The sequence below is a fragment of the Equus przewalskii genome, chromosome 2 (genome assembly GCF_037783145.1).
Source record: "Equus przewalskii isolate Varuska chromosome 2, EquPr2, whole genome shotgun sequence".
Taxonomy (NCBI): domain Eukaryota; kingdom Metazoa; phylum Chordata; class Mammalia; order Perissodactyla; family Equidae; genus Equus; species Equus przewalskii.
In genome coordinates this window covers 23,541,433-23,563,146 of record NC_091832.1, presented here as the reverse complement: position 1 = coordinate 23,563,146, position 21,714 = coordinate 23,541,433, and the positions used below count along the sequence as shown (strand labels likewise).

The 21,714-nt window shown below is 43.6% G+C and overlaps 2 protein-coding genes across 8 annotated transcripts in view; one reads left to right on the top strand and one right to left on the bottom strand.

Annotated features, from left to right (window-relative positions):
* LOC103556694 (toll-like receptor 12) overlaps positions 1-21,714 on the top strand; it is a 132,184-nt gene that overhangs the window by 31,873 nt on the left and 78,597 nt on the right. The gene's annotated exons all lie outside the window — the stretch shown is intronic.
* PHC2 (polyhomeotic homolog 2) overlaps positions 1-21,714 on the bottom strand; it is a 117,344-nt gene that overhangs the window by 55,232 nt on the left and 40,398 nt on the right. For 3 of the 7 annotated variants that reach the window (XM_070595247.1, XM_070595232.1, XM_070595238.1), the window contains exon 2: positions 4,141-4,242. The exons of 3 other annotated variants lie outside the window; for them this stretch is intronic. The gene's annotated coding sequence lies outside the window, so the exon portion shown is untranslated. Of the gene's footprint in view, positions 1-4,140; positions 4,243-20,303; positions 20,461-21,714 lie in introns of those variants that run through there. One more of the 7 variants, XM_070595257.1, reaches the window with a different exon arrangement.

Sequence of the window (21,714 nt, the reverse complement as noted above, 5' to 3'; positions counted from 1 at the left end):
AACAATAACTGTCGGTAAATGACAAAAGACTGACAGATGGCAACTGACAAAGAAATTTGTTTTTTTCTGTGACACAGAACACTTTAAAATAATAACTAGAATTACGGTGGACAACCAGGACAGACCAGAATTTTTAGGAATGTTATATAATTTTAAAGCATTTATATCAATAACATTTATCCACATAATACCACCTAAGAAAGTTCATCATCACTTATTCTGACAATGCTTCCCATGTAATTTAACATACCAGTTAAGCCTAATTAGTTTAATATCTTCTTTATATGAAGAGAGAGAGAGCAAATTTCTTTGAGTAGTCCCAGGGCTAACCAGAAATTCTCTAAGTTTCCTTTTTTTAAGTCAAAAGAAAGATTTTTGGGCCAGCCCGGTGGCACAGTGGTTAGGTGCGCATGTTCCGCTTTGGTGGCCCGGGGTTCGCTGCTTTGGATCCCAGGTGCAGTCATAGCACCGCTTCACAAGCCACGCTGTGGTGGGCATCCCACATATAAAGTAGAGAAGGATGGGCATGGATGTTAGCTCAGGGCCAGTCTTCCTCAGCAAAAAGAGGAGGATTGGCGTCAGTTAGCTCAGGGCTAATCTTCCTCAAAAAAAAAAAAAAAAGAAAAAAGAAAGATTTTAATTTTGGGGGAAGTTTATAAAAAATATCAAAATGTTTTAAAACACTTAGTCAAATAGGAAACAATGCTTAGTTATCCATTCAATCAAAGTGACAACTGAAACAATTGGAGAAAACCTTAACAGAGAGACCTCAGCTTTTTGAACATAGGAAATTATTTTAACAAAACATATTTTTTCTGTCTTTTAGGTAGACTTACTCAAAAATAAAGAAAAACCTTTTATAACCTCTTTATCAAGAGTAGACCAAAAGTTCAAGAAAGTTATCCTTTTAAGAGAAAGAAGACCAAAATCTAATTTTGCACCAACTTCCTTTTGACATTAAAATTCATTTACTTAATTGGATTTACTTTAATCTTAGCCAACCTGACCATGCATAAAACTCCTCAGGGTTTTACTTTCACAAACTCTCTGTCACTTACTTTTTACATTCAGAATTTGTCCCAAGTTTTTTCCTTTTTTCTTTCCAAGTACTTCTAGGACAAATGTATCTTTTTTTTTTTTAACAAAACAAACAAAAATCTCTATTCCTCATACCTTCTGTACTGAAAACATTTTACTTTCCTTGTATACAGACTTTCTAGAAATATATGCTTTCTCACAGAAAACTCCTCAGCATGTACAAAATATGTCTACCAACAAACCTAAGCATTTTTAGTTTCTCTGAGATAAGAAACCAAAGGCAGACAAATCTATGCTTAATAGTTAATTTCCAATATTTTGTCTTATGTGGAAATGATCTAGGTACTCAACAGATTTTTATCATTTAACTTAATTTAGCAAAACTCTAAAGTTTTAAGTCACCAAAAGAATTTGGTAGCTGTTTTTTTCAAGTATGCAGACCATAAAACATAATTATTGTACTTGAAAACTCTTACTCATTTTCATCTATCTAAATCATTTGCTTCCATCAATTGTTTTGATTACTCATGAAAACTTCATGAGACATTAGACAAAAATTAGCTATCATTTAAAGCTATTATTTTTGCTGACAAATTTATAACAGACAACATGAGCTTATTTGACTAGTAAACCCAGGCTGCATGTCTGTATCACATCCAATGCTCATAGCTTTAAGGACGTGTCTATTTTAATCAAACCAACAAACTTAAACAAGCTTTCATTCACCAAAGATTACTGCATATCACATTAACTTGAACGACATTTGGATTAGTTTCTTTTATGTTTAGGAATACTTTATGTAAGTGCTTACTTTAAGCCAAACAGAGCTCTTAATTTTGGCCATACCATCGGGAGGTAAAATATCACACATATATAACATACATATAGACATACATGACCACACAAGTAGCCACAGACAGAGATCTTATAGCTTCCATTAAATTTTTGTTACGACTCAGCTGTAATACAAAACTCACTAGTTTATGAGAAACATTTGCATTTCAAAGAATGGCTTTTAGGTCCTAGAGAAGATGGGAGCAGAAAATCTACATCATAAAGGCACAGAGAAAGCAGTCAAGTTTTCTTCAAGATGGAGTTTCCCAGGCATATTTGCCTTACCAGTTTCTAATGTCTCAATCTTTTGTCTCAATTAATATCTAGGAGCATTTTGAGAGGAACAGGGGAGGCTTTAGGATTGGCAAAAGACAAGTGAACTTTGAGCTGCTTTCTAGAGCCGTACTTCTGGCCTTGCAGAGATTTGCAAGACAAAGATGGTTGCTTCCAGTTCCCCAAAGAACTAGATTACAGTCTGAATGACACAAAGAGGTTGACCCACCCTTCCAGCTACATTTTTCCAATTGCTTCTGTATATCAGGGAAATTTTTAAGAGGTGAATCAAAAGATTTTTATGTTCTAAAACTTCAGGACAATGTATTGCACCTTTAAAAGTCTATACAAAGCGGGGCTGGCCCCGTGGCCGAGTGGTTAAGTTTGCGTGCTCTGCTGCAGGCGGCCCAGTGTTTCGTTGGTTTCAATCCTGGGTGCAGACATGGCATTGCTTATCAAGCCACGCTGAGGCAGCGTCCCACGTGCCACAACTAGAAGGACCCACACCGAAGAATATACAACTATGTACTGGGGGGCTTTGGGGAGAAAAAGGAAAAAAATAAAATCTTTAAAAAAAAAAGTCTATACAAAGCATTTAACAAAGGCCCCTTTTTCTAAGTGTACAATTTAACCCTAGACCAATTTTCCTGGGGTGGGGGCTTTTATTGTCTTTTTTATTAGCATCTGATGTCAGCCTCTAGTTTCTGTCTCATGTGGTGTGGGCTCAGGAAACCCTATTGACTTCCCTTTGGAGTTTTTAATTAACACTATCTGAAGGGCAGATTTATATGCTGTCTTACAATCAGGCAGGGGAAACATTCCCCAGTGAGACACAATGTCTATCCCCACAATACAATCTATGATACAATCAGGCAGAGATGCAATCACTTCACATAAAGTCCATGAATATATCAATTTTCCTCCAAAATTTCATCTGAATTCCATCAACTCTTATATCTCTAATCATAGTTTTCATTGGGACATTATCAATACGTTTTGGTCTTATAATGTTGGATAGGGGAAGCATTCCCAGTCAGATATTTTAGAACATACTCAGGCAAAGTTGATATAACCTGTTGATATAAAACTAGCTCAAACATTCCAACATTTATAATCTTATCAACACTTATACTTTTACATTTTCTCAACTTAATTGTAACCTGAGTCAGGGTCTTAAGGCTAGTTTTTTTTTTTTGTATTTCTTTTTTAATTTGGCCTTTTCATTGGTATCAATAAAACAATTATGATGAGAGCTTCCAAAAAAATTTTTTCCCCCTAATTTAAATGATCCATTGTCTGGCCACATTGATGAGTAGGATCTTAATAGCAACTCATATAAATAAGCTTAACCACGGAGGCATCCCCAAAAGAGATCCAGAAAGTATACTCCCAAAAATAGTCTAAAAAAGCAAAGGCCATTCTTGCACAACAAGCAATGAAGGCTGAAATGACAATGGCCCCTTATGAAAGCAATTGGGACCCCTTGTGACAAACTCCCCTGAGAGTTGACACAGCTGGACAAAGAGAGCGTGTCTTGGAACTCCAGTCTACTCAACTGGCCACCAAGATGTGTGCCGGTACATGTATCCTCCAGATGGCAGAGACCAAAAAGGTCACAAAGCCAAGCTGTCAAGACATAGAACAAGACAAAAACAAAAATCTCATAACCCATGGCAAAGTTTACTGCTGGACCAGCCCAGACAACAGGCTTATAGAGAGATGCCTGCATCTTCCCTTATGGTTTTTCCTTTTTATGACAAATGACAAAAAACGACAGAGATGAGGAAAATAGAGAATATCTCTGGGAGGGAAAGGATCAATAAACCAATGAGTACTCAACCAAATTTCCCAGAGTTGCTGAGTCCAAGAAGCTAGCTTTACTAGTATTTTCTCCTGCTAATCTAAATTTAGAAATGGAAACAAAACTCATCACTCTCACTTCCATTGAACCCTGCACGCAGAGATCTGGGAGACTGACGTGGTAAGAACTCTTACCTCTCGCTGGCTCTTGTCAGAGGTCCAGGATCTCTCAGCTGCAGTAGTCCAGGAGCAAGCAGCTTCCAGCCAGTGAAGTTTTATCCCATCCTCGTTGCCAAACTGTAGGGGAAGAAGACAAATCCCCTACCCTCTAGGTCCTTCTGGCTGGGCTACATATTAAATTTACATGAGACAGAATAACAGGAGAAAATCAAACAAAGCTTTATAACATGCATACACAGTAGAAACTGAGGAAAACTGAGCAACTCGCCAGAATGGCCAAAGCTGCCACGTTAAATATCATCTTTAGCTAAAGACAAAGGTGGATGTTGAGGGTAGTGGTTTGGGACTTCAAAGGGGAGGAAGGCAATTCACATGGAAATAGAAAAGCAAATGTTTGGTTGATAGAAGTTTGATAAGAATGGGCTTAGCAAGGACCCTCACAGACTACCAATACCCAGAGTTATCTATGGTGACGGCCTGTCCTGGGGACAGGACTTTTAAATTCTTTTAGGCAGTTAAGGGGAAGGTCAAAGTTTCTTTCAGCGTCTTTTGTTCTTAAAAATAATCAAGGCAAACAGACACATTTTGGGGTGGCCAATTTTGATCCCCTACAGGTTCTTGCTTTTCATCCCACCCTAGAGAATTTCAAATGAAGTGCTTGTAAACATAAAGAATAAAATGAGAAAACAGCATGGCAGACACAGCAAATTGAGGAGAGGATAGCCTACATCCTGGATGATCAAGCCTCAGCTCCATTTTTTTTCTTTTGCAACAGCTAGGGCAAATCTTGTGCACAGTGTATACTCAATGCTTATTGAGGAATCTAACAAAACAAAATTCTAAGGAGAGTACACATTCCTGTACAGAAAAACTGCACAGGCAAGGACAACAACTGCTCCCTGTGCAGGGGAGAGAGACTTACCTTAACTACATGGGGGCACAGGTGCAATGAGTTTCCCGAACTCTCTTGCCTGCCTGTCTCCTTCCTTCTGCTGCCAAGCATGTCCTTCCTTTCTCTCTTTACTCTCTCATTCTTGGCTTTGCCCCCAGCCCCTCACCCCCCACCCTGGGCAACTTTGCCTTTTCTGTCTTGGTAATTTTGGCCCCAACCCCTGTCTTCTCATTCTTGTAGCTGTCCCCTCATCCCCATCCTCTTCCTCCATTGGTCTCCTACAACTGGCTTCCTTGTGCTGTTTCTCCTCCTGTGTGCTCACACCCGCTTTGTGCTTGGCTCTTGACACTGTCGGGGATCAGAATTGGCCACCTCAAGATGTGTTTCTTTGGCATGAGGATTATTCTGGGCTGGTTACTTTTAAGAAACTGCAGACAGCAGAGAAGCTCTGAAAACCAAGTAAAAGTTACCCTTTGTAAGAGACATTTACTTTTGTAAGGGAAATCTCCATCTGTAAAGATGTCTCTCTCTCTCTGTACCAGGAAGAGGGGCGAGAGACCTTATCTCTAGAAACTCACATTGATGCTGAAGTCAAGGACTTAAATATGCATAATAGCCTTACTCTTATTTACTGTGCTTTTTCTGGTAATCTCCCATAACTGACTCTTCCCACCCCCAAAATCCTCCTTTGTCTTTAGCTGAGGGTGGTATTTAAGGTGACAATCTCAGCCATTCTGGCGAGTTGCTCAGTTTTCCTGGGTTTCTCCCATGTGTACATATTATAAAGCTTTGTTTGGTTTCCTCCTGCCATTCTGTCTCATGTCAATTTAATTCTTAGGCCAGCCAGAAGGACCTAGAGGGCAGAGGAATTGTCTTCCTCCCCTACAACTCTCTCTCTTTCTCTCACCCCCTTAAACACGTGCATGTCCTCCCCTCACCCTTCAACATGTGCATATTCTCCTCTCATTCTCCTTCTCTTGTGCCCTCCTGCCCTAATTCGATTGCCTGCTTTTCTCTAAGGAGCTCTCTCTCCCTATTCCTGACCTCTTTGCTCATCCACGCTCCCCACCAGCCGCCCTGGCCTTGACTGACCTCACTCTGCATCTGGCTCACTCTGTGGTCTTGCTCCCTTGCCTCACAAGCTCCAGCTCTCCCTCTTCTCACTTGGGTCTCCCCGTGCCTGAGCATCTCTTCCCCAGGCCTGATCAGGCACCTCCTCCCTTTCATTCACGTGGGCACACTCTCTTACTCTCTAGACAGTGCATGCTCCAGCTCCCTCGCCCTCCTCCCCCTCTCTGGCTTGCTCTCTGTTCTAGTTCCTGCTTTTGATAGCTACAGCTGTCTCTCAAGCATGCTCTCTTTGGCTCTCTCTCTGTCACTCATGCCAAGCCCAGAGGAGGGAAGGACAGACTGTTTAGGAGATTAGGGTACATTTCAAAGGAGAAGTAACATTTGAGCTGCCTGAACCCACACTTTCTCTGCTTTCACAGCATAAAGCTGTCTGTCCCACCTTCTCCTCCTCCTCAACCACTTCTAGAACATTTCCCAATCAGCAAGTTCCTAGTTTCTCCACAATCTGTACTTCTATTGAGCGTCTGCCACACGCAGGGTATTCTTGATAAGGACTGGCAATAGAAAAAAGGTAGAAGACACGAATCCTCATTTGAAGGTTCTTAACTTTTGGAGGCATATCAGAAAGGTGAAACCTAAGGTCTCTTGCCTCCTACCCCCACACACAAAAATGGCACAGACATATACAAAAATGTGCTCTCAATTGTAGAGGTTAATGAATCCTTTGAAGCCTGTCCATTAACTCCGGACTAAGAAGCTCTGCTTCATAGCTACGTAGGGATTGGGCATGAAGTACAAATTTAAAGGTCAAAAATAATGTTACGTACTATATGCTGAGTTCCAAATAAGTGACTGAGACAACATTTGCTAGTGTTCAGAAGAATGAGGTGTTAAGGAACGTGTGCGATGTGACAGATGGAAAGTAGGGGGGCCTTACTCTAGGCTTTACGAATGCCAAGACCTACGCTATTGCTGAACAGTTACTGCTGGGAGATGCACAGATCCCAGCCCTGCCCTCTGGGCATTGGCTGGTGGCTCAGTTTTCCTTGAAGAGGCAATGAGCTAAAGGAAAAAGAGTGTGGACTTAGGAGTCAGCTTGGGGAATACCAGCTCTTCAGTTACTAGTTATACAGCCTTGGGCAAGGCAGTTTACCTCTCTGAGTCTTACTTTCCTAATCTGCAAAAGTGGGTAATAATAATACCTATTTGGGGTGGTGGTGGTGGTGGTGTGTAGGTGTGAAGATTAATCTCTTAGCCTCATTCCACTTTTCTAACCTTATATTCTACAATGTTAATCTCTGCTCTGGTCTGGTAGATCTGCTTTCTTTCTCCCAAATACCACATGCTCAAGATTACCTCTGCTTCTCTCTTTAATTTTGATGAAGTCCAATTTATCTATTTTTTCTTTTGTTGCTGCCATATCTAAGAAACCACGGCCTCATCCAAAGTTATGAAGATTTACACCTAGGTTTTGTTCACAGAGTTTTATAGTTTTAGTTCTTACATTTAGGTCTTGGATCCATTTTGAGTTAAGTTTTGTATATGGTGTGAGATAGGGGTACGAATGTCTTTCTTTTTTATTTTATTGTGGTAAAATATACATAACATAAAACTTGCTCACTCACAATGTTATGAAACCATTACCATTATCTATTTCCAGAACTTCTCACCACCCCAAACAGAAACTCCATAATTACTCAGCAACGACTCCCCATTACCCTCTCTCCTTCAGCCCAGCCCCTCATAACTTCTAATCTACTTTCTGTCCCTATGAATTTGTCTATTCTAGATATCTCATGTAAGAGGAATTATACAATATTTGTCCTTTTGTGTCTGGCTTATTTCACTTAGCATAATGTTTTCAAGGTTCATCCATGTTGTAGCATGTATCAGAATTTCATTCCTTTTTATGGTTGAATAATATTCCACTGTATGTATATACCACATTTTGTTTTATCCATTCATCTGTTGATGGGCACTCAGGTTGTTTCCACATTTTGGCCACTGTAAATAATGCTGCAATGAATATTGGTGTACAAGTATCTGTCTGAGTCCTTGCTTTCGATTCCTTTGGGTAAATACCTAGGAGTGGAAGTGCTGGATCATATGGTAATTCTATGTTCAGCTTGTTGAGGAACCCCCAAACTGTTTTCCCAACTTTATTCTCTTGCTGGATCTTCCTGCTATCTCTGCACCATTTGTTGAATTACTTCTGTTCTTGGGCCTACATAATTCCCCCACTAAGCTTCTCAGTGTGGCATGTGAATCCTCCATGAACCGACCCTGCCTGCCTCCCCAGCCTCATTTTCCACCACTTTGCCACACTACACTCTCGCTGGGCTCAGCATGATCCCAAACAACCTGAAGTTTTGGACATCTGGCTATTTCCTACCTCTGTGACTTCACTCATTTACCCATGGCTGTTCCCTTCCCCTGAAATGCCTTCCTTGCATTTTTCCCTTAACTAACTCCTTCGATCTTCAAGACAGCTTGAGTGTCTCCTGTAAAACACTCACTAAATGCATGCTCCTCTAATACTTCTCTTGCTTCCTTCAAACTAGACCCTCATATCTTCTTTTAAGCCATACAGCAGGAAGGCTGCTCGCACAACACTTTGTGCTTACCTCTGTCCTAGCACTTAGAATGTAATATTACAAGAAAGTGATTTGCTTATGTGTCTCTCTTCCCCATTGGACTCCAAACTCCTGGAGAATGGGGATCATGTCATATTTTCCCATGTATACCTGGTGCTTCATTTCATAAATGTCTGGTGAGTAGAATTGCTTGAAATGCACCACACTCGATCCTACTTCTCATCTGAAAGCTCAGCTTAATTTCTACCTCATCTGTGGAATTCTCCCCAACTGCTGTAGAACAGACACCACTGGTGATTTAATTTCAGTACCTTCCATCAGTTGTGTCTATACTACTAATAGTGATTATTTATTTAGCACCTACTATGTGTCAAGCACTACAGTAGATGCCTTATACATACCCATGACCTCTCTTATGGGGTAGGTATTATTATCCCAATTTTGTCAGTGAGGAACTTATCAAAGTAACTTGTCTAAGGTCATCACAGAACTAGCAGTCAAAACCAGGTCTGACTCCAAAGCCAGAGCTCTTCCCACACTGTACCCTCTTTCACCCACAATCCCACTTTGAGCCATTATTTCATGATTGGACAAAGCCCACATTAAAGCATACCAGATTTTCAGAAGTGGAAAGAACTGAGATCACTGAATTTAATCCTGTAATTGTTAATTAACGTCTATTAAATATTTTATACTTACAAAATAATTTCTTTTTCTATGTAATATATACATAAGGGATAATATGTATGTGTGCCCACCAAGAAGTTTAAGAAGTCAAACATTACCATAATCTCCCCTGTTTTTCCTATGCAAAAACTGAGGCCCAGTCTTTGGGGAAGTGACTCACTTAAGGAGAGGGGGCCCCTTGGACTCTTCTCCAGTAGCATGGACACAGAAGCCACCCCAGAAGACCTGCTGGACTCCTGGTGGCGGGGATTTACTCAACCAGAGGGTTGGAGTTTGCCCCGAGGAGAATTCAGAAGCTAGGGTCCCGCCATATGTCACTTTCTCATTGGTCTCCTAGTGGAAGGGAACTTGGCTTAGAAAGAAACAGAATTAATTAGGAAGTGTAGACCAATACAGTAGCTTTCAAACTTTTTCTACTGCAGTTCCCCTCTTCGAACCCCAGCTTTCAGTGCTCACCTACTCCCACCTTCCTTCTGCCGTGAAGCTCTGGTCTGTGGGCAGTAGAGGTGTTCGGAAGTCTCAGTGAGGGCTACTGAGGCATCTGTGGGCTCACATGATGCCCTGAACCCTGGGCCCCACATTAGAAAACCTGAACCCTTAAATTTTCATAATATCTATCTTTAAGCATTTTATACATCCCTATTCAATTTCCTTTTAATTCCCACTCTTCTTCTTCCCTCCTCCTCCTTCTAACTAGTTCCTTATTTCTTCCCCCAGGCCACCCATCCCTGTGGACTCCCACGATGAACCACAGCCAAATGTGATTAATGGCTAACATCCAGAGCTGGAAGCCTGTTTTTCTCTGGGATCCAGCTCACTGTGTGGTTTTGTGGGAGCCCAAGCTCTGAAGGCTGTGATTCCTGCTTTAGTCAATCCTCCCCTCCCAACCGCAAGGGACCACTGTGAATGATGTGCTGACTGCAACCGCTTCGATAGTGATCTTATTACGGGTCTCTGCCGCCCATGGGGCCTAAGACCAGCAGCTGGAGAAATGCTGATGGGTCTGCCGCCCAGGAGCCACCAAGTCTAGGGAACACTATGCCTTTGTCCCCAGGGTCAGGAAAATCCATTTGCTGCGGATTACAGCTGTGACAGAGGTTCCAGGGAAGTATAAGGGAAAGACACTGAAAACAGAGCTTTCCAAATGGAGCCGAAAGCCCTGGGGGAAAGTGGGGTGGAGTTTCTCCTAATGGAGTCGGAGACTGACAGGAAATGAGAGGTCTAGTCTGCCCCACAAAGGCTGCCGGTATTATCATTCCTGTAGGCTCCATAAGGAGAGTTTGCTCCTTTGCGACGGCTCTGCCTCTCCTCCTGGGTTGTTTCTCTGTCCGAGGTATAAGTCAATCACAGCAGTGCTCAGGTTCTCTAGACTTAGGGGCTCAAAGCGAGACCTCCCGCACCTCCACATTGCTGCATTAACGTAAGCATCCTGATTTGTACCAGTCTAATCACGCCTCGGGCAGCTGTCTCAGGCTACTGTTACATTGGAAGCAGTCCAACAAATTCAGCTCAAACCTCCTCAGAACGTTCCCTGCCTTCCCCAGTCCTCTGCTCATCGCCTCCTTTAGGTCTGGAAGCTGAACCGACTAAATGGAGGCTAACAAGGACAGAAATGAAGGATGCGAAGTTAAAACTGAGCATATAGTCCTTGCAATCAAAACAGAATGATTTCATTGTGAAACAGAACCCTATTAATTCTAAACGAATAACCTTTTTCTGAAACCTCATTGTTTTCTTCGTAATCTATAGAAGGCAGACTGTATCAAGCGTTTCTATAACAAGCTGGTAGAGGCTGGTTGAACAATAGGAAGAGGAAACAGAAGGATTTGATCTCTTGGAAGGAATACACAGGTAAAGCTCATTATGCAAATGCTGAGTGTTTGGGGAGCGAGACTCAGGCAGCTTTAGTGTCACTGCTCGAAGACAGGGCAACGATAGAGCCTCCATCTCCCGTGGCAGAGGCTGGCACTTTTTCTGCAAAGATCCACGTAGCAAACAGTTTAGGCTTTGCAGGCATCTGGACAAGCCGTAGGTGGAGAGTGGTTGTGTTCCAATACAACATTAGTTACATAAAAAAGGTGGCGGGCTGGATTTGGCCCGTGGCTGTAGTTTATAGGACCCCTGTTCTAAGGCAAATTCATTTTTCCCTATCAGCCACATGCCTGACAGCGTACCTGTAGCATATTGGTTAACGGCATGGGCTTTGGAGTTAGAAAGGCCTGGGTTCAAATTCTAACCAGACCACATAGTAGCCGTGTATCCTTGAGCAAGTGACATCATCTTTTGGGCCTCAATTTCTTCAGCAATAAAGTGAGATGGTGTTTCCCTCACGGGGCGGTCATATGGATTAAATGAGGTATCTGCGATGCACTGAGGACAATGCTTAGCAAACAGTAAGCATGTGATAAATGGCGAGGGTGTGAGCCCAAGCTGGAATTTGGAAAATGATTACTTTAACCACGGTGAATAGTGAGCACCCCTTAAGTCATTTTTCATCATTGGTCACGGTCACACTTAAAAATCTCTTTATAAAGAACCATGGTCCATTTTTACCCATCTAAATTATCGTCCAGAAAGCTCTTTAGGAACACAAGCTTTAAAGAGAGTCAGTCTACACAGTATAAGAACGTGTGCTCCCGAGTCACTGCCTGGGCTCAAACTTCAGCTTCCTGGTTTTGTGACTCTGAGCAAGTGACAAAACCTTCCTGGACCCCAGTCTCCTCTACTGTGAAACTGGGGCAATAATACCATCTTGTAGGGTTGTTGTATTAGATGAAATAATACGAGTCAAACAGAACTGTGCCTGGCACTTAGTAAACACTTAATAAATGTTAGTTTCTATTATTATTATTATTTCTTCTTCTTCTACTTGACATTATTAAAGCTTCTTCAGCCTTAACTCCAGGGCTTGAAGAGGGATGCTATTCTGCAGGTTTTCCAGAAGACAGACACACACACAAACTTGCATCCATTCATTACGTTAACTCAGTGCCTAACTTTAAGATACCCATTTCTTTAACTTTCCCATGAGCCATCACACACGATATCCATCTCCTTTTTTCTCTCACTTCAAACAGTACTGCCTGTTATGGGCTGAACTGTGTCCTTCAGAAAAAAAAAAGGTTAAGTCCTAACCTTCAATATGGCAGAATGTGACCTCATTTGGAAATAGGGTCATTGCAGACGAAATTAGTTAAGATGACGTCATAGTGGAGTAGGGTGGGCCCCGACTCCAGTATGACTGGTGTCCTTATAAAAACAACGTCACGTGAAGAGACACACACACAGGGAGAAGACAGCCATGTGAAGATGGGGGCAGAGGCTGGAGCTACGCCTTCAGAAGGCAAGGAACACCTGGGGCCAGCAGAAGCTGGGGAGAGGCCAGGAAGGACTTCCGAGGGAGCGTGGTCCTGCTGACAGCTTGACTTCAGACCTCCAGACTCCACAAACATTTCTGTTGTTTTAAGCTACCCAGTTTGCGGCACAGACTGGAAAGAGAGTAGGTTGTGGTAGGGCAGAGGAAGACTTTATTTCCAGAGGAAAAGGTACTTTAATTTCCATCAATTAACCTCAAAGTTAGAAAAGTCTGTTTTTCGAATCTGGTGAGAGTAAATTCTTCATGCTATGGCTTCAGCCAGTTCTTCCTCGTTGAGCCTTAGTGGAGCTATGCATTCCTGGGATTTGTACATAGAAGATCAGTAGCCATGGTTATAGACAAGACCTCTATAAAAATCTCTCCACAAAGCACGCATGCGCGCACCCCCCCCCCCCCCAACTGTTTCTAGAGCTTGCCCTTTTCTGCCACTGCATCTCAGCCTTGAACGGGCCTGATGTGGTGTTAAACCACGGTAGGCTGGTCCTTCTGCCACTGCTACTTCCTGACAAGCATAACTAAACCAGGACAGGGATCGCGGGAGGCAGCCAGGCTTTCAAAACAAACTTTCAAGGGCCTGGAAATTCACCTATGAATTCTTCACCAGCCTTCTTTTCTCTGCTTCCTCCTGCTCTACTCCTTCCCACTGGGGTCGGCCTGAGACCTCCAGGGGCCCTGTGGGTATCGCCTTTAACTCTGCAGCACTTGGGGTTAAGGGGTGAGCTCACTTTCATAAAGGCCAGCGTGGAGAGCGCCTTGGAGAAGTAGGGACCACATTGGGATGCTCTGTTTCCTGCTACCACCTGAGCATGCAGAGCTATTCCAAGACAGCAGCCTTCCCCCCTTAGGGTTTCCCTTTACTTCCCTGTGCGGAGATGAGGCCATGGGGCTTTACCGACTTGGGTAAATTATAAAGAGATGGACTGCCTGGGATAGAAGTGCTGCCTCCTGTCACGAAGACTTTTGTTCTGTATGAAAGTGATCTTTTATCCACTAGGAGGGCAGTGGTCTTAGGCCTCGTGCTGGCCAATGCTAATTCTTGCCATTTATTGGGTACCTGCTCAGGAACACGGGCTTTATATGCATCTCACTTATTCCTCACAACACTCCTATGATACAGAGATTATTTCCTCATTTTCCCACAAAAAAATTGAGGTTCTGAGAGGTGCAATGCTTATCCGAGGCCACAGAGCTAGCAAATGGCAGGCGTAGGATCTGAAACCAGGGTTGCATGTCCACGCACAGGAGCAAGAATTACTTATGCTTACTCCAGGCTAGGCCTCTCTGCCCCAGTTGTTCCTACGAAGGGAACTTGGCTCCTACTGCCTTCCGTCTGACAGACTGTCTCACAGAGCGATCTCCAGCAGGGGCCGGGTCCGTGGCACACCTGTCAACGGCCACTCCCCCGGGGCCTCCCTTGTACCCCAGCAATCGCGCCTGGAGTAGTCACAGGGGCACGTCTAACATTTGTAGGCCTTCCCTGTTCATAAGTATTTTCAGATCCATTAATTTACTATCTTATCTACTCTAAGGCTGGTCCTGTTAGCAGTGTTTACAAACTCCTTTTTAACTATTTAGTTGAAAAGTAATACAAAACAAAAACCACTGCCCCCGGTGCTTTGGAGAGGGGTAGGAAGGACAGCCATCTTTCCTGAAGGTCCACTATGGGCCGAGCACTGGCTCAGGGAGGCAGCAAGATTTAGAAGAAAGAGCAAGAGCGTCCTGTTCAGAGCAGGCTGTTTGGATTCCTGCCTCCGCCCCAGCTGGGAGGCCTCAGGCAGGTTCCTCAGCCTCCGCAGCCCTCTGTCTTCTCATCTGTTAACAGTGCCGATGACATAGATTTTTACCAGTTATTAGGAAAAGCAAATAAGAAAATGCAAGCAAAACATCTAGGAGAGTGTGTAGCACAGAGTAAGCACTTATTAACCTCCTTTCGCCTGCTTCATCCTTCTAGCGTTGTTTTGGAGCAGTAATTACTGATGAGGAAACAGGTTCTGAGTGGCAAAGTGTCTTGCCCAAGATCAAAAAGCTATTATGTGGCATAAACCAGAAGAGTCTGAATCTAGAGCTCACGTCTCAACTGTAACATGGGAGTGCCTTGAAGGTGGAGAAGGGAAGACGCTCAAAAATTTGGGCTTTTAATCCTTTACGATTATTGAACATACTCTTAGTCCAGCCCTGATCATAAGCCTTTCACTAGAGCCCAAAAAGTCTCATTCTCAAATCTTAGGAATTTTCTTCCTAAGAAAAGAAAAAAAGAAAAAAAACACCCCACCTACAGGTAAAATTGGAAGAAGTGATACCAGCATAGACTTATCCATGGGGTGTGTGTGATGTGTGAGGGGGTGTTCATGCCTGTACACTCACGTATACAGGTGTGCTGGGAAGGGAGGGGGCAAGCAAGAGACAGGAAGTTGGTTCGCGACTACTATTGCTAGATTAAGTTTCCTGCGTGACTCCAAGCTCTGTGCAGTCAAAGTGCTTCAGAAATCCAGAGAGTAAGTGATCCGTAAACAGGCTTCTTGGAGCTATTTTTCATGCAGTGACTGGTCTACCAGTTCTCAAGGGGTCTGGATTAATATTAAGGCTACATTACATTGTCGACAGGCGTACAACTCGAGATTTTAGCTTCCTTTCTCCACTCCCTCCTCCCACCTTCTCTGGGACAGTTCCGTCCTGGGGTCCTCACTGCTTTGGCCCTGCCTGCCATTTAGAGGACTCAGCCATTCCTAAGAGGCTTTCTCTTGCTCTGCTTCTGCCCTAGCAACTTGTCATGGCAGCTGTTTCATAGCTTTGGAATCACAAAGCTATTCCAGAGTCCCCCAGGCCCAGCTCTGGAGCCTCCTTTCCCTCATTTGTCCCAATAATAGCCTCTAATTGCTATTACCATTCTCTCTAGCAGAAACATACTGCATGTCTGTGGTCAACCTATGATCTGACCATCAGCCTTCTGCTTGCTGCTGCATTCGGAATGTTATGTTCCATTCCATTTTGTACCCGTACGTCTGCTTATTCTCTCTTAGCATACCTATTGGCTTTTAGCTTCTTGTAGTTTCTAACCCATTCTGTACCGTCTGCAGGGGAAAACTCTCTAAATGGGGTAGATCCTCCACAATCTTCCACTCTTTCCAGTCAAGTACAACTTTACCCTACTTCTTTTCTCATATTTATAAAACTTAGGTAGCTAATTTGCATAGCTAGAACAGGTAGAACTAGGACTAGAGAGTGGAAATTGTAAGGAGATAGATTTCAACTCAACAGAAAACAACGACTTACTAACAACTCGAGCTGTTAAAAAGTGGCACGGGCTGCTTTGCGAAGAAGTGAGTTTCCCGTCAGTGGAGGCATTCAAGCAGAGGCTGAGCAACCACATGGCAGGCATGATTCATGCAGCGTTGCCTCTAGGGTGTCTTTTAACACTGGTAGTGTATACTTCCGTGAAAACATTTTACTCGACGTCAGAAATCCAACAGAATTTTAAGCTTTTGGCGTATTTTGAAACTCTTCCATCTACGAATGTTCTAAAGGCTAATCTTGTTTTCCAAGCTGCAGGACAGCTCCTGCTTTTCATCATTCTAGTTACTAATGAAAAGGGTAAATTCCACTAGTATGAACTTGCTGCTTCTCGTCATCTACTCCAGGTGGAGGGAACTATTGTTCTTATTTCATGGATGTGGCTAAGCAGAAAAGCTGATCTCTTTTGGACTGCCAGAACACTGGTTAACCACCCAACTAGCTCACCCAACCACCGTTCGGCCATCCATCCATCCTTTCCATATTTATTGAGCAATTACTACTGTGCTTGGTACTAAATGGAATACAAAAACGATTCAGATGTTGACTCTGTTCTTAAGGAGCTAAGAGTTTAAGAGAGGAAATAAGAAAAGTACATAAATAAATATAACAGGTGTCAGCAAGCATTTTCTTTTTTTTCCTTTTTCTCCCCAAAGTTCCCCAGTACATCGTTGTATATTCTTCGTTGTGGGTCCTTCTAGTTGTGGCATGTGGGACGCTGCATCAGCGTGGTTTGATGAGCAGTGCCATGTCTGCGCCCAGGATTCGAACCAACGAAACCCTGGGCTGCCTGCAGCGGAGTGCACGAACTTAACCACTCGGCCATGGGGCCAGCCCTGCAAGCATTTTCTATACAGGGCCAGATAGTAAATAGTTCAGGCTTTGGGAACCATGTATGGTCTCTGTTGCATATTCTTATTTGATCCCCCCGCTGCCCCCTCCGGCAAAATTTAAAAATATAAAAGCCATTCTTAGTTCCAGGACTTTACATAAACAGGTTGTGGGCTGGATTTGGCCTGGCGGCCCTAGTTTGCTGACCTCTGAAATGTAATAAGGAGTAAAGGGATGACCCTCAGTTGAATCAGCTAGAAGTTTCATTTGGGTTGGGTGTTTAAAGATGGGTTTGATTGGGACTTTGGAAATGGGGAGGGGGCATTCTGGGCAGAAGGAGGACAATTACACATTGTCCCCCATTTTCTATTCTTAGAGCAGAGGTTTTCAAAGAGTGGTCACTTTCACCTGGAAACTTATTAAAAATGCAATTTTTAAGGCTCACAGTGGCATACATGAGGCATACACGAGGATCACCTGGAGGGTTTGGCAAAACAGATTGCTGGGACCCACCCCCAGATTCCTGGTGCGGCTGGTCCAGGGACCACACTCTGAGGACCACTGCCTGGGAGAATACCTGCTACATCCGTATGGAGGGCGTGGATGCTTTGCAGAGCCCCAGGTGCATTCCATTCAGTGCACAGACTCAGAAAGGGGCTTCAGGCCACCTTGAGTTGGTGATGACTTTTTTCCTCCAGGGCAGGAGCTGTGAGGCTTGTTAGGCTCACCCGCTGGAGGCAGCAAGTCATAGTGGGGGCTGTGTGCTTGGGAGGATATTGCCTTCTCAGTCTTGGTTACTGACACACATTCTGTCTTGCTCCTGATACATTCGTGTATTTTTAGCACTGCTACAAAATGGTCCCCTCTGCATTATTCTGGGGACCACCTCCTTTGGTCAGGCCAAAAAAAAAAAAAAAAAAAATAGTGCTCCTATTTTAGCTTATAATTAAATGACTTCTAAAAACTCAGATGTGGAGCTCAGAGAGGCTGGGCTGAGGATGGGGAAAAGGGGAAGATGAGCCAGAGAGAGTACACAGAGGAATTTCAGAGGAGGTTACGGGCAACCAGATGCAGGAGGAGTCATTAATCTGCCAGACAATGAATGGCAAAAGGCAATTAGCTTGCCCGGGGTTGTAGCAAGCCAATGAAGTATGCAGTAGGCAACTGAGGGTCTAGTGTAAGGGCAGGGTCATGGCTAGGGAACTCAAAAAGAGGACAAGATAAGGGAGGTTAGAGGTGGAAAAGCCATCTGGGGCTAGCAGGAAGGGAAAAGAAAGTGCTCATGGTCTCCATGAATATTCATTACCCAGTGGAAGCGTCCAGGTGTAGCTGCACACTTGTCAGGGCTCTACATGCTGTTACGCTAGGACACAATCTTGGAAATGAACTAGGTGCTTCAGTATGTGTGTATGTGCACACACACACACACACGCACACACACACAAATGCTCTCTTCCTATTACTCTTCATACACCTGCCAAGTCTAACCTGGCAGAAAGGTAGGCTGAGGACTGCCTGGCTGAATAACATAGGACCACATGCCTCAACATTGGCGAAGTTTTAACACACCATTCTAAACTTCAGTTTATGGCGCTTCCTTCCACATTTTAAAGCAAGCTTGTTTTTTCTCTGTCACCCGCCTCATTCACATGCGCATTCTCACGTTCTCTTCCTTGCAGGCGGTCTACAGCCATGCTAATGGTTCTTATCTGCCTATATACATTCTCCAGACACACTCATTTATTCATCCTCACTTGGAGTCATTCTCACATATTAAGCACTACCTCTTTCTTCTAAAAATCACTTCAAATGTCAAAGTTGCTTCCATAGCTTCTGTTCCTGCTGTCTGCAGGACCTGCTAGCTTTGTCTTTCTAATAAAAAAGGAAAATGTACCAATATTGGCTTGACTGAGTAAAAAGCCCAACCCAAAGCAGATTGTCCTACCGTGGGATGCAGGTTTGTGGCTGTGGTGTCCCCGCCTTCAAGACCATCCCATTTATCTCTCTTTGTTCCACTCCCTCTCTCTTCCTGCACAACGCTGCAATCACACACATACTCTGGGTTGGAAAAAAAAAGGACAGCCTAATTTCCTGATGATTATGTTGTTACCTAGCAACAGCCAATCAGGGGCTGGGCTTTTTGCCTGCAGTATTTCATGCAAATAGTTTGGAGAAATTGCAGGGTAACCCAGGCTGCTTAGTCTGCCTTCTCAGGGGACACATTACAGAATAAAACCAACCCAAAAGGGGACTATTGAAGCCAGGCACGTGCCTCAGATAACAGGCCGTTTGATCTCTTTCCCTCGCACCCTCTGCCCTGTACCCCCTAACAAAAGCATGCGGGTTCCACAGACAGACACTCAGGAGGCCAAAAAGTTGAAAAGAAGCTCACTGGCAGCCATCCTTTACCCTGGATCTCTGTACTGATAACTGGAGCCCAGAGCAACCTCTGATACCCTGGAAACTCTAGCTCCCCGGGAAGGCAGAGAATATTGCATTCTCAGTGGAGGGCATGAAGGAGGATCAGCCACACTCCTCCTGCCCAGAAAGGAGCTAAAACCTGGCACTTCTAGCCTGATTTAAGAGCCTCATCTATGCCCCGGCTGGCCTATCTCACAGGGGAAAACCCATTGTTTACAACTGCATTCTTCCTGATGCCAAGTGGCAAATCCTCATTCAAATGGTTAAACAATGAGAGAAGCTACCTCACTCATAAGTCTCATCAAGAGATTTTGTTGTTGCTGTTGTTTTCCCAACAAGCACTGAGCACCTGATGTAAAACGCTGTCCAGAGCCACACATACCAACTTCCTGTAAGGCCCAGGGGCCAATGCACTCAGATCTGGACTGGTACCAAAGATGGACTCAGAAGACAGAGGGTGAGGGTCTGTTTCCTCCAGGGGAGGGGGCCAGGCTTCAGAGGTAGGGATCAGATTTCAGTAGTTTGTTTTGTTGTTGACTCAATGCTCAGTAATCCGGCATCAAGGCAAGAAGAAGCTGGGACCTCAGCTGCTGGATAGCTCCTCACTGTTCTCGTACACCGACTCTAGCCAGCAGTCTTGCAAAGCTGTGTTGTTGGTTACACGGGGACTGTGAGTACGTAGATCAGCTCAAGTTACCATCAGGATGGAAAACCAATTCAAACTCCCCTTTCTTACTGACTTTTAGCGTTCACATATTTGTAAGACAAGAGAGAATTATACTCCAATCATTATAGGAAGGTGGTGAGAGCTCCCAACCTGACATTCACAGGCTCGCCATCCAGAGTCGGAAGCAAAAAAAAGAACTGTCAATCTGCCTTTGTTCAGAAAGGCAGAGTCAAGGAATCCCACTCATCTAGGGGGTTGGGGAACTCTATTGCCACCCTGATCCTATAGTAAATTTCAGAAAATTCTTTGAGTCAGGCACTTTTATCCTTATAACCTTGGAATACTTACTATAAACCCATTTTATAGAAGAGGAAACTGATGAGTAACTTGCTCAAGTTACACAGTTGCAAGGTGGCAAAGCTGGGATTCAAAAGCAGGTCTTTTTACTCTAAAGTCAGTACTGTGGTGTGCACATCATCCTAGACCACGCCAAGTCCTCAGAGCACTGAAAACAAAGGAGAAAAGGGTACGGCAACAGAAAGCCACTTTTCAAAGGGAAAAAAGAAAAATCAACTTTTTGATTTATTATAGGTACCCAAAGCTCTTTCTTCTGGACTTAAATGTTAAGCCTTCAGTGACTCTCACCTCTGGAGCACATTAGAACCACCAGACAGGCATGCCACAAATACTTATGCCTGGCTCCTACTCCAGACCAATTAATTAATTAAGAATTTCTGAGGGTGAGGGGGAGACAGTGACTTTTTTTTTTAATGGAGAAGTTTGGAATCAAACAGCCATTTATTTTATTTTAGTTTTTTAAAGATTGGCACCTGAGCTAACATCTGTTGCCAATCTTTTTCTTTTTCCTTCTTCTTCTTCTCTCCAAAGCCCCCCAGTACATAGTCGTATACTCTAGTTGCAGGTCCTTCTGGTTGTGCTATGTGGGACGCCGCCTCAGCGTGGCTTGATGAGCAGTGCCATGTCCGCGCCCAGGATCAGAACTGGCGAAACCCTGGGCCACCGAAGTGGAGCACATGAACTTAACCACTCGGCCACAGGGCTGGCCCCCAGACAGTGATTTTTAAAAGCTTCCCCAGAATAACACAACCACTTTGGAAAACGGTGTGGCAGTTTCTTATAAAACTAAACATACAACTACTCTATAATTCAGAAATTCCATTTCTACGAATTTATTCAAGTGAAATGAAAACATATGTCCATAAAAAGTCTTGTACAAACATGTTCCCTGCAGTTTTATTCCTACTCGCTAAAAAATGGTGGTATATTCATACTATAGAATACTACTCAGCAATAAAAAGGAATAAACTATTGATACTAGCAACACCATGGATGCATTTCAAAAATGCTATGCTGGATGAAAAAACCTTATGCAAGAGTACAAACTGTATTGTTCAATTTACATTAAGTTCTAGGAACAGGAAAAGTTAACCTATGGTGGAAAAAATCAGAGTCAAGATTGCCTCTGGAAGTGGGGGTGGGGGTGGGGAGTGACCCGGAAGGGGACATGAGAGAACTTCTGGGATGATGGCAATGATCTAAATATTCACAGGGGTTGGTGTTACATTGGTGTACGCATCTGTTAAAACTCGCAGAATGGTGTACTTCAGATGTGTGCATTTCATGGTATGTAAATTTTACCTCAAAAGAAGAAAGAAACAAATATTGAACTCTAGCTAATGACATACATGCTGCAGTGTTTTGGGCTGAAGTATACTGATGCCTGCAACTTCCCTGGAAA